Genomic DNA, 11,802 nt, shown 5'->3' on the forward strand with positions numbered 1-11,802 from the left:
TCTTTTTCACTGGCTGGAATATTGAACTGGTCAAACTTTGAGGCTTGGGCATATTCTTTTACACTAGAAGGTTAAGAAGGACCTAAAAACTTTTTTATGGATTTTTTGAATGTTTTTTGAGGTTTATCAAACACAGTATAGGGATTTACAATGAAAATCAGTAATAAGAATTTTACTATCTTCAAGGACATGGGATATTTCATACAGGTAGTCTAACCTATTTGCAGTGGATTTACGATGGGAAAGATCACAAGAAGTGGTAATGGTATCAGTGACTGCTGAGGATGTAACTGCTGAGGATGATGAACTAGCCATGGTAGTTTCTAGAATGAAGAAAAATTTTCCTAAGGTCTGACAGGACTAAAATGCCACTCCTAGGCTCACGTCTACTAGATGACTCAGGAAAAATAATTCTTTGACACTTTTAGTATAATCCCTTAGTGTTTTACTTGATTATCAAATCCAGTTTTCTGATGTGATTATCATAGATGATCCATAATAAGTGGCAACTGTTAATCATAGAGCATACTAATCAGGACAATAATCCAAGTATACTAATCAAAGGAGAGTGAAACTGGTTGCAAGGCTTTAGCAGTTTTGTGTTGCATGTGTATGGATGATGAGTGCATGGCTCTGATACCAATTATGGGGGAAAGAGACGAAAAGCAGAGGAAAATACAAAGGAAGAAAGGGATGAAGACCAAGGTAGTAGACAAAGGACAACTAAAATACAAAAACCAAACTTAAAACATGAAGTAGAAAGCTACGAGAAAGTAGAATTGGCGAAGGATAATAAGGACGACTATGGCTACAAGACGAACACACTGACTGGGTAATGGGAGTGTAAGAAGGTCATGGAAGCTTATTAATGACATATATTGCTAAAATACTATAGAAAATAACTGCAAAATATGGAATAGAACATAGAACAAGATACAACAAACTGAGGGATATTATTATCTCGAACAAGTTTTTTACAGGACTAGAAGACATAAAGTGGAAAATATTACAAACACTGGCTAAGTCTCTAAAACTCTTAAGCTCTACTTCTATTCTGAAAACTCTCTCTTTGCTGAACTAAGGAAATAAAAGGCCTATTTATAGGCAGATAATTTACAACAAGACAAAATATTCTTCAATGTGAATGCTGATTTTCTTCTTTACAGGTGTCCAAAATTTGTAAGAGATCAGTGCCAATTGTCTTCTTGATCTTCAAAAAATATTTGCATGCGGATTCTTCTCTGACAATAGGCATTATGGGACTGAGCAAAGGACTAGGCCATCATGGAGTTCAATAGTTTTTATCTTGAAAAAGGTGTGACGGCAAATGAGAAAGAAAAGCCAAGACAAAAGTGGGTCCCGCAATATATTTTTTTTTTTTTTTTTGCATATATCTTTTGTACATATCTTTCTTTAATCATCTCTTCCTTGGAACCATTCTTCATCAATATCTGCATCTGGATCATGGTTATGTTAATACGGATCATCAAAGTCAAAAGGACTAGGCATTTCCCAATGGTGTTGATGGGGTCATTGCTGTCGGCAAACATCTGGGTTTGCTAGCACAATGTCCGGGAAGATTCCTTGATTTACAGATTCTACCATTGTGAGTAAATAGTGACAGGATATCCAAGATACGTCCGTGTGTCTGTGAATAGTACCATCAGCATTTGTTACCCAATGTACATCTGGAGGGTGGAAAAGTCCTTTTGCTTGAACATTATTTTTAGAGTTCAACTTTGCTACTAGACATGTTGAAGTAATTTTGTGACCAAAACGGGGGTGATCTGTTTTGTGAAACTTGAACCATTGACCATCATGAGCATCATTTTTCAAAATTTCATGCCAAAATTTGTGAAAATATTTATTTTCATGAGGAAAAGTGTATGAGTAGAATCGTGGTTCAAAATGAATGCACAAGTAGTACTCATTGAGTAAGTACCACATGTAAAGGTAATGTGCAACATTCCAATATATTATCCAAAATGCAAATGGGGTTTTCCATGGTTGCTCAATATCTGGGAAAATGGCAAGGAATTGGCTTTGGTGTTGTTTGAGGTAATCATGGAGGACTTGGATGATTCTTTTGGATCTGGCTTGGAGGGTCAGGGTTTTGATTTGGTCTTTTATGTCTGGGGAAAGGGTTTCTATCATGTTCATGATATCATTAGAGGATGAAGTAGAAGGGCCTGAGAATGAGGATGGATCTATTATTGGGTATATACATAAGGGTGGAGGAGTTATTGTGGTATGGAGGACTAGAGGCTTTCTAGAAAGGTAGTCAGTGATAAGGTTATATGTACCTTTGATATGTTTGACTTGGAAGGACCATTGTGAAAACCAATTTGACCATCTGAGTAACTGGGGATGGGGGAGCATTTTTCTTTTGAACTGGAGCATTTTTGGGAAGGAAGACATATCCATTTCTACAAGAAAATTGTGACTAAGGAGGTGAAACTAGAACTTTTCAATATCATGTTTAACTACCAGAATTTCTTTGAAAGTGGAATGATAATGGAGTTCTGAAGGCTCGAATGCACCGCTTTTGTATACACAAATGTTTCTTTTACCATCAATTTCTTCAAAGAGAGCTGCTGCCCAATACTCATCACTTGCATCTGTCTGTAGAATTCTTTTCCTGTTCCTAGGATCTGCAAAGGGGGAAGCTTTTCTGCTAATTTTTTCAACTGTTGAACTGCTTCTGTATGGACTGAATTCCATGCTTGAGGAGATTTCTTCAACAACTTGGACAAACAATCTCTGTGTCTGGAAATTTTTGGAATGAAATCTGACATGTAGTTAACAATTCCAAGAAACTGCTGGATCTGTTTGGTGCTGGTGAGTGTATCTGAAAATTCACTGAGAGAGACTGCTATGTGAGATTGCAGAGTGTACTTTCCATCTGAAATGTTTACTCCCAAGAAATCAATAGAAGATACTCCTATGACCATTTTCTTTTCTAAAAGTATTATCCCTTGAGCTTTTACTAAATTGTAAAATTCAGTAAGCAGTTTTTCATGGGATTCTGCATCTTTTGAGAATAGGAGGATATCATCTACATAGATCAATGCACTTGACAACAGTGGTTGGAAAATCATTACCATTGCTTTTTGGAATTGAGATGGGGCATTTTTTAGGCCGAAAGGCATTACCGTCCATTGATAATGGTGGTCTGGAATGCAAAATACTGTCTTGTATCTTTCGTTTGGATGGATTCCAAGTTGCCAAAATCCTGCTTTGAGATCAAACTTTGAAAACACTTTTGCAATGGAAAGATGCTGGAAAAGAGCACCTTTGTTTGGCAGTGGAAACTTGTCATCAGCAAGGAAATGATTAAGATCCTGGTAATTAATTACCAATCTAAGCTTTCCTAGAACTTGTTCTGCATGCTTGTTAACATAAAAAGCTTCACATGCCCATGGAGAGGTTGTGGGTTCATTGAGGTTTTCTGAAAGAAGGGTAGCTAACTCCTGCTTAGCTAGAGACAAGTGTTCTGGGTTCATACCTCTATGACTAGCTTTTGTGGGGTTAACATCTTTATTCTTTTTTAAGGGAATGGCTATAAAAAAGGCTGGGTTTTTCCACAAAGGTTTTGGGTTTTTAAGGAGGAATTCTGAGTGGGTGGTTGCACAACATTCATTGATAATCTGGACTTTCAAGGAGTCAAAAGGGTTTATTGACGAAAACCAAAGGAAAATACAAAGGAAGAAAGGGACGAAGACCAAGGTAGTAGACAAAGGACAACTAAAATACAAAAACCAAACTTAAAACATGAAGTAGGAAGTTACGGGAAAGTAGAATTGGTGAAGGATAATAAGGACGACTATGGCTACAAAACGAACACACTGACTGGGTAATGGGAGTGTAAGAAGATCATGGAAGCTTATTAATGGCATATATTGCTAAAATACTATAGAAAATAACTGCAAAATATGGAATAGAACATAGGACAAGATACAACAAACTGAGGGATATTATTATCTCGAACAAGTTTTTTACAGGACTGGAAGACATAAACTGGAAAATATTACAAACACTGGCTAAGTCTCTAAAACTCTTAAGCTCTCATCATCCATACACATGCAACACAAAACTGCTAAAGCCTTGCAACCAGTTTCACTCTCCTTTGATTAGTATACTTGGATTATTGTCCTGATTAGTATGCTCTGTGATTTACAGTTGCCACTTATTGTGGATCCTTTGTGATAATCACATCAGAAAACTGGATTTGATAATCAAGTAGAATACTAAGGGGTTGTACTAAAAGTGTCAAAGAATTATTTTTCCTGAGTCATCTATTGGACGTGAACCTAGGAGTGGCGTTTTAGTCCTGTCAGACCTTAGGAAAATTGTTCTTCATTCTAGAAACTACCATGGCTAGTTCATCATCCTCAGCAGTCACTGATACCATTACCACTTCTTGTGATCTTTCCCTTCGTAAATCCACTGCAAATAGGTTAGACTACCTGTATGAATTATCCCATGTCCCTGAAGATAGTAAAATTCCTATTACTGATTTTCCCATTGTAAATCCCTATATTGTGTTTGATAAACCTCAAAAAACCTTCAAAAAATCCATAAAAAAGTTTTTAGGTCCTTCTCAACCTTCTAGTGTAAAAGAATATGTCCAAGCCTCAAAGTTTGACCAGTTCAATATTCCAGCCAGTGAAAAAGAAAATTTCATCACTCTTGCCCTTCCCAAAGAGTTTGTCATTCCATGGTAAAGACAAGGTTACACTCACCTTCATTTTGGTGTAGTAAGACTCGCACTCACTTTTCCTAGCAGAAAAGGACTCCCTATAGCTTCTAGAATTGCGCTTCTTGATTCTAAATTTATGGAATACCATAATGCAATTATAGGAACTATCCAAACCACACTCAATGCGGGAACAGTCTTTGTCACCCTTTTCCCCAATTTCAACATGTCTCTCAAAGACCCTCACCTTTGTAATGCTCTTAAAGTTCAAGTCCAGATTACAGGAGCTTCCCAAGTACCTGATACTTTTGCAGCCACACTCCACTATCAGCTTGCCTACAGACTCGAAAACCATGCTTTTGATGTAGCTATACCAGAGATAGCCCAGTCCAATGATGCTCTTTTGATTCAAGTTGATCCAGGCATGATGCCTATGTGCACATTTGTTCCAAGACAGTTGAACAAAGATTAGATGAAAAAACTCTTTCCAAAGTCATGGATCACAAAATATGAGACTCTTCATCAGGCATCTCAGCCAATCCAGTCCAACACTTCTTTCTTCATCAAAAATCAAAATGGTGATGTTGAAGTTAGGTTTATGACAGCCACACCAGAAAAAGAAGAAGTGACAGTCTTTCCAACAACTATGATCCAGCCAATTTCATATGAAGGTCTTGAAGGTCTTCAGATTAAATCATTCAGTGAAGATGGAAAACCTGTCTATGAAGGAAAATCACCCACTGGCCACATATGGTGGGATGTTTGTGATTGTGTAGAATGCAGAGAAGAAGAAATATTTGAAGAAGAGAAGAAAAGAAGAAAGAAAAAGTCTTCACAGTAGATTCTCAAAAAAAGATATGAAGAAGGAGACCCAGAAGTTGACCTCCTTGGAGAACCTTCAGGAAGGTTTGACTACTATGTCCTCTACCCCAGATCCAGAAAACAAAAAACTCCATCCCTTTCCCCATGCAAAGAAAGTCATGATCAAAACCAACAAAACCAGAAAGCACCTTTAATCCCATATTACTAGAAAGTCCTTCCCCAAATACAAAAATGTCAACCCAAGCCTCCCAGTGAAACCCACGCACAAAAGCCCTTACCTTGTTATATGTTTGACCATGCATCACCCTCATACTCACAAAATTTTCCTCCTTTAGAAAGTTTTGACCACCCACAAGCCAATGTTAAACATGTTTGGAAAATAAAAAACCCTGTTGGAACCAATCCAGATGGAAGCAAAAAACAAGTCTCATCAGCTGAAGCAGCCCTCAATTGGCAGGCAGAAAATGCAGTATCACAGAATCAAGCCCTTTCGAAAATTCTTGACAATCAACAAAAGTTGACTGAAGCGGTAACTAATACCTTCTCATCCTCAAATTCTCTTATTGAAGATTTGAAGAAAAAGATAAAGTCAATTGAACAAGAATTAGAAACAATTGTCTCCACAATAAAGAATTAGAAACAATTGTCTCCAAAAAGAGAAAAAGCAGCAAAGCTTTTGGAGCAAGCCCAGATTCATGCAGATGATACACCATTTTCAGATGTTGAATCACTCTTTTCGCTTGATGACGATTATTCTCCCCAAGCCTTGGTAGTCATGGCTTATTCAACCTCAGACGATGAATCATATTCAAGCATTATTGATGATTCAGACCTAGAAATCCAAACCATATACACATCTCAGCCTCTTATAGCCCCAATAACTGGCCCCACACCAATAGCCCAAGTTCACATCCTCCTTACCCATTCCAGACCCATCCCGGTGATTGCATTGTTTGATACAGGAGCAGCAGCAACAATCCTTCATCCTAAGATTTTACCAGAAGACTTTTGGTTACCCCATCATCAGATGTTCAGAGCAGCCAATGGAGAAACATTCCTGATTACCCAGAAAAGTAAACCCATTCACATTAAAAATCTTCCCAACCCTTACTATTAAACACCAAGTCCTTGGATCCCCCCTCACAAGCAAAGACCTCCTCATAGGATTTGACTTCCTTCACCAGATACTCAGTCTCAGATGGTCTTTAAAAGGCCTCTTGCATAAACAACACCTTCTCACATGGACCCAGGTACCGCATTTGTTCTCAATAAACCCTTTTAACTCCTTGAAAGTCCAGATTATCAATGAATGTTGTGCAACCACCCACTCAGAATTCCTCCTTAAAAACCCAAAACCTCTGTGGAAAAACCCAGCCTTTTTCATAACCCTTCCCTTCAAAAAGAATGAAGATGTTAACCCCACAAAAGCTAGTCATAGAGGTATGAATCCAGAACACTTGTCTCTAGCTAAGCAGGAGTTAGCTACCCTTCTTTCAGAAAACCTCATTGAACCCACAACCTCTCTATGGGCATGTGAAGCTTTTTATGTTAACAAGCATGCAGAACAAGTTCGAGGAAAGCTTAGATTGGTAATTAACTACCAAGATCTTAATCATTTCCTTGCTGATGACAAGTTTCCATTGCCAAACAAAAGTGCTCTTTTCCAGTATCTTTCCAATGCAAAAGTGTTTTCAAAGTTTGATCTCAAAGTAGGATTTTGGTAACTTGGAATCCACCCAGAAAAAATATACAAGACAGCATTTTGCATTCCAGACCACCATTATCAATGGACGGTAATGCCTTTCGGCCTAAAAAATGCCCCATCTCAATTCCAAAAAGCAATGGTAACGCTTTTCCAACCACTGTTGTCAAATGCACTGATCTATGTAGATGATATCCTCCTATTCTCAAAAGATGCAGAATCCCATAAAAAATTGCTTACTGAATTTTACAATTTAGTAAAAGCTCAAGGGATAATGCTTTCAGAAAAGAAAATGGTCATAGGAGTATCCTCTATTGATTTCTTGGGAGTAAACATTTCAAATGGAAAGTACACTCTGCAGCCTTACATAGCAGTCTCTCTCAGTGAATTTCTAGATATGCTCACCAGCACCAAACAGATCCAGCAGTTTCTTGGAATTGTTAACTACATGTCAGATTTCATTCCAAAAATTTCCAGACACAGAGATTGTTTGTCCAAGTTGTTGAAGAAATCTCCTCCAGCATGAAATCCAGTCCATACAGAAGCAGTTCAACAGTTGAAAAAATTAGCAGAAAAGCTTCCCCATTTGCAGATCCCATAAACAGGAAAAAGAATTCTACAGACAGATGCAAGTGATGAGTATTAGGCAGCAGCTCTCTTTGAAGAAATTGATGGTAAAAGAAACATTTGTGGATACAAGAGCGGTGCATTCAAGCCTTCAGAACTCCATTATCATTCCACTTTCAAAGAAATTCTGGCAGTTAAACATGGTATTGAAAAGTTCTAGTTTCACCTCCTTGGTCACAATTTTCTTGTAGAAATGGATATGTTTTCCTTCCCAAAAATGCTCCAATTCAAAAGAAAAATGCTCCCCCATCCCTAGTTCAGAGCTCTTTTCTTATATCAACTTTATTCAATGAAGCCCAAACCCATATAATTGATGGACGATACAACACTGAAATGGGCCTCGAAGTCCAATGATATTAACAGACAACACTACACACATTAGACCTCAAAGTCCAATGAAATAGAAAACAATATTGGACGGTATTGGGCCTTTAAACCCAATAAAATAAAAAACTTCTACAACATGATATTGTGCTCTTCCAGCCTAACTGATGGAGGAAGGCCCCGATTTACAAGGACTCACCACTAGAGTTTTGGGATTCTGGGGCACACAATCTATAAACCAAAGTGTATTGAGCCTCCCAGTACGGCCCATCTCACTTCCAAAAGAGCCGACCTTGATGAGCACTTTCAACCTAAACTCTTTAGTCTCTAGCAATGCAACTGGTGTTGCTCGATTCCCAAATACTTGGGCAATCACTTTTAAAGCTCTTTTCCAACATTGGTGATTAGCCCAAGCCTGTGGGTTTGAAATTAAGGCACGAGGTGACATGGTCTGGTAGGTGTGAAGGACATAATTTTAAGTTTAGCAACATGTTGGTAGTCTAGTCATGCATACCATTGCATGCTTGCTTAGGGGCATTTATTTTATTTTATTTTATAATTTGATACTTTGATAGTTAGAGGAGGGGATGTTTGAATCTTGAGTGTCTTATTTGGAAACACTAAGAAATGTCAACCAGTTGAGCTATAATGTTCTTGGCACATGTAATGGCCAAAAGTAGTAAAACAGAGTGTAATTGTGTATTCTCAATCATTCTCTCTTAAGGGGTATGTTAATTTGAGGGTCTGCCACTCAACAATGATGTGTGCTTTCCATAAAATCAAACTAAGCTCATGCAACTAAACACACTAGATCAGGTAATAAAGACTACGACAAACCCTTGCAATTATGCAAATTTGTTGCTCCAAATCCCAAAAGTCGTTTTGTCATATATACGTCTACGTAAAATTGCTTAGCTAGGTGGACCAACTTGTGCCAATATAAACAGGAAAAATATTTTCTTACACTCATTTACTTCTACTACTTTTTTTTTTTTTTTTATCAATATTCATAACTGATAGAGTAATATCCACATTTATAACATAAAAGTGAATGTAAAAAATTAGATGTAAAAAAAAAAATGCAAAAGTATCATTACCATTAATAAGAGAAGCATCCTAGGGTACATCATCATTTTTTAACTCCTTTTACTCACTATCCATATCAACCAGTTTTAAAAAGCCATCACTCCTAGAACCATCTTTACCAAATCATGTTTGGGGAAACTTTACTTCCCTTTGTCTTCTAGTAACCCCCCTACTTGAGGTACCACTTGATAAACCTGGATGCCTGCATTTCTTTATAAGTTGATGGTGATATGGTGTTGCATGTTATTCATTTACTTAGGGAAGCCTGCTTGAGGAGACAAAATCATTCTATATTCAGGTCTCTTGAATTCTCATTCCAAGGGCCAGGGTCCAAGAATAAATGCTTGCCATCCTAAGCTATTGTGATCTTGCAGTTTATTTTATCTATTTTTCCTGTCTATCTCTCTATACAACAGAAACCACATACTGGGGACATTTAGGGGCCTTTTGGTTGGAGGGGTGGAAAAGTGAGAGGATAGAGAATGTTAGAAGGATGAAAAAGTGAAAGGATAGAAAATATTTTAATTTGTCTCCTTTTTGTTTGGTTGAGAGTGGAAAAGTGGAGAGATGAAAAAAGTGAGTTTATATAAATTTACTTATGCACCCTTGTTGAAAAATGATGTCCAATTAAAACAAAAAAGTGACAAGAAAAAAGAAAAAAGAAAAAAAGCAATCACCCAATTTATCAAAAGATAAAAATCATGTCCCAAAAAAAATCATGTCTAGTTAAACAAAAAAAAAACAAAACAAAACAAAACAACTATCACACCCACAGCCCAGGAAAAAAAAAAAATAAGGCAACGTGCCCAGCACCAAAAAAAAAAAAAGATTAGGAACTGGACATGGGTATTTTTGTTCATTAAGCAACTTTATTTTCTCCCTTCAGTTTTTTCTCTATTTTGGAGAGAAAATTTCTTAGTGGGCTCAGGGTGAAAACACCTAGGCCCTACTATTTATTTTCCTTCCTCCCTACCCAACCAAACACGCTCAAAAAAGTTTTCCTTCTCATTTTCTCTCCAAAGTTTTTCATCCATGCTATTTCACCTCTAAACAAACACACCCCTGGCCTAACATATATCCCGAGCATACTCAATGTTTAAAAACATGAAGACCATCAAGTACTAATTAATACCTTATTGTCCTCTAATATGTCGAAGAAACTAGAAAAAAAATTTAAATGGATGTGGTCAAACCACTATCCCTCCAAAATGGCTGTTATTTTTTTTTTTTTTTTTGAAGTACCCACTAATACCTTGGCTCAATGTAAGCACCAGAAGAACATGTAACATGACCGTGTTAACACATTCATTACACAGTAAACTATTTTGAATTTCCCGAAAGAATGAAATCAAACCTTCTGGAGTGCCAGCACTGTGAAAACAGATATGTCCTTCTTCAACTCTCCCTTACATTAATAACTTTGCCGTTGATGCTATTGTTGATGAAGCTAAATTCGTTAGTTGATGTGTTCGTCTAGACGGAGTATGAGTTCAATGGACCCAAGACCTTGCTCAAGTTCAGAAAACTGGGTTTCCCTTTGTAAGATCACTGGCGTGGTGCCAGCCAATGAGCCTCTAATGGTAAAGTCAAATATTGAGTGAGAAGAATGATATGAGGTTGGTAGAGATTTGTGCTATTTTTCAGTGTGTACCTTTGCTTGAGGCCTTATGTGGTTTATATAGGGTTTTACCCTTCTAGCCGTTGGAGGCATTCAAATGATTCAATGGTGACTTAATTGTTCTCTTGTAACATTTCCGGTGAGTCAATCAGGTGACATGAAGGCTTCTCCCAACAGTCACGTCCTTTGCATTTATCTATGTGTTACGGCTTCATATTAAATGCTTGTTTTATGTGGCTTTTGGTCGTCCAGTATCTCATCTGGACAACGAGAATTTCTTGGTTCATTAGTTACTAGCACCAATTTTACCTGTAGAATTCAAAGTCAAAAGTTAGAATCAGGTTAGTACTTATTAGAATTCAAAGTCAAAATTTAAAATCAAGTCAGTACTTAGAGGAAATTTTTTAAAGATATGATAGAATTTCAAATTTATGGTGTTAGCTCTATGATATATTTTTTTTTGTTATCAAGCAAAGACACTAATTAATTTTTATGTAGACAGGAGATTTAAACCTTAAATCTCTTATTCAAATAAGAGGCTACTTAATACCCACTTAAAGGTAAAAAATTAAAAATCCGAAGAAATATAGATAATGCGTTTATAGCCACATTCAAGTAATTTTAGCTTCAACACTTTGGGCCCTAAAGAAATTCCTTCAACAGGGAGCTACACTCATCCAAAAAGTAAGTCTAATGCTTCAAGAGACCCCATGTAAGGCCGAGAGGGGGAAAAAGAAGAAGTAATTTTACCTTGGAGTCACCATCATGTCACCAAGCCCGTTTGGGGTGCATGATTTGATAAAGGCAACAACCTAATTACAAGCAACTGCAAAATTACAATATAACATAAATAAATAAATAAATAAAAATGATAATTATATAGTTCTTATAAAATAATCATGCATTTCAAAGGTTCTTGATTAATTT

The sequence above is a fragment of the Castanea sativa genome, chromosome 8, assembly GCF_040712315.1.
Source record: "Castanea sativa cultivar Marrone di Chiusa Pesio chromosome 8, ASM4071231v1".
NCBI lineage: Eukaryota > Viridiplantae > Streptophyta > Magnoliopsida > Fagales > Fagaceae > Castanea > Castanea sativa.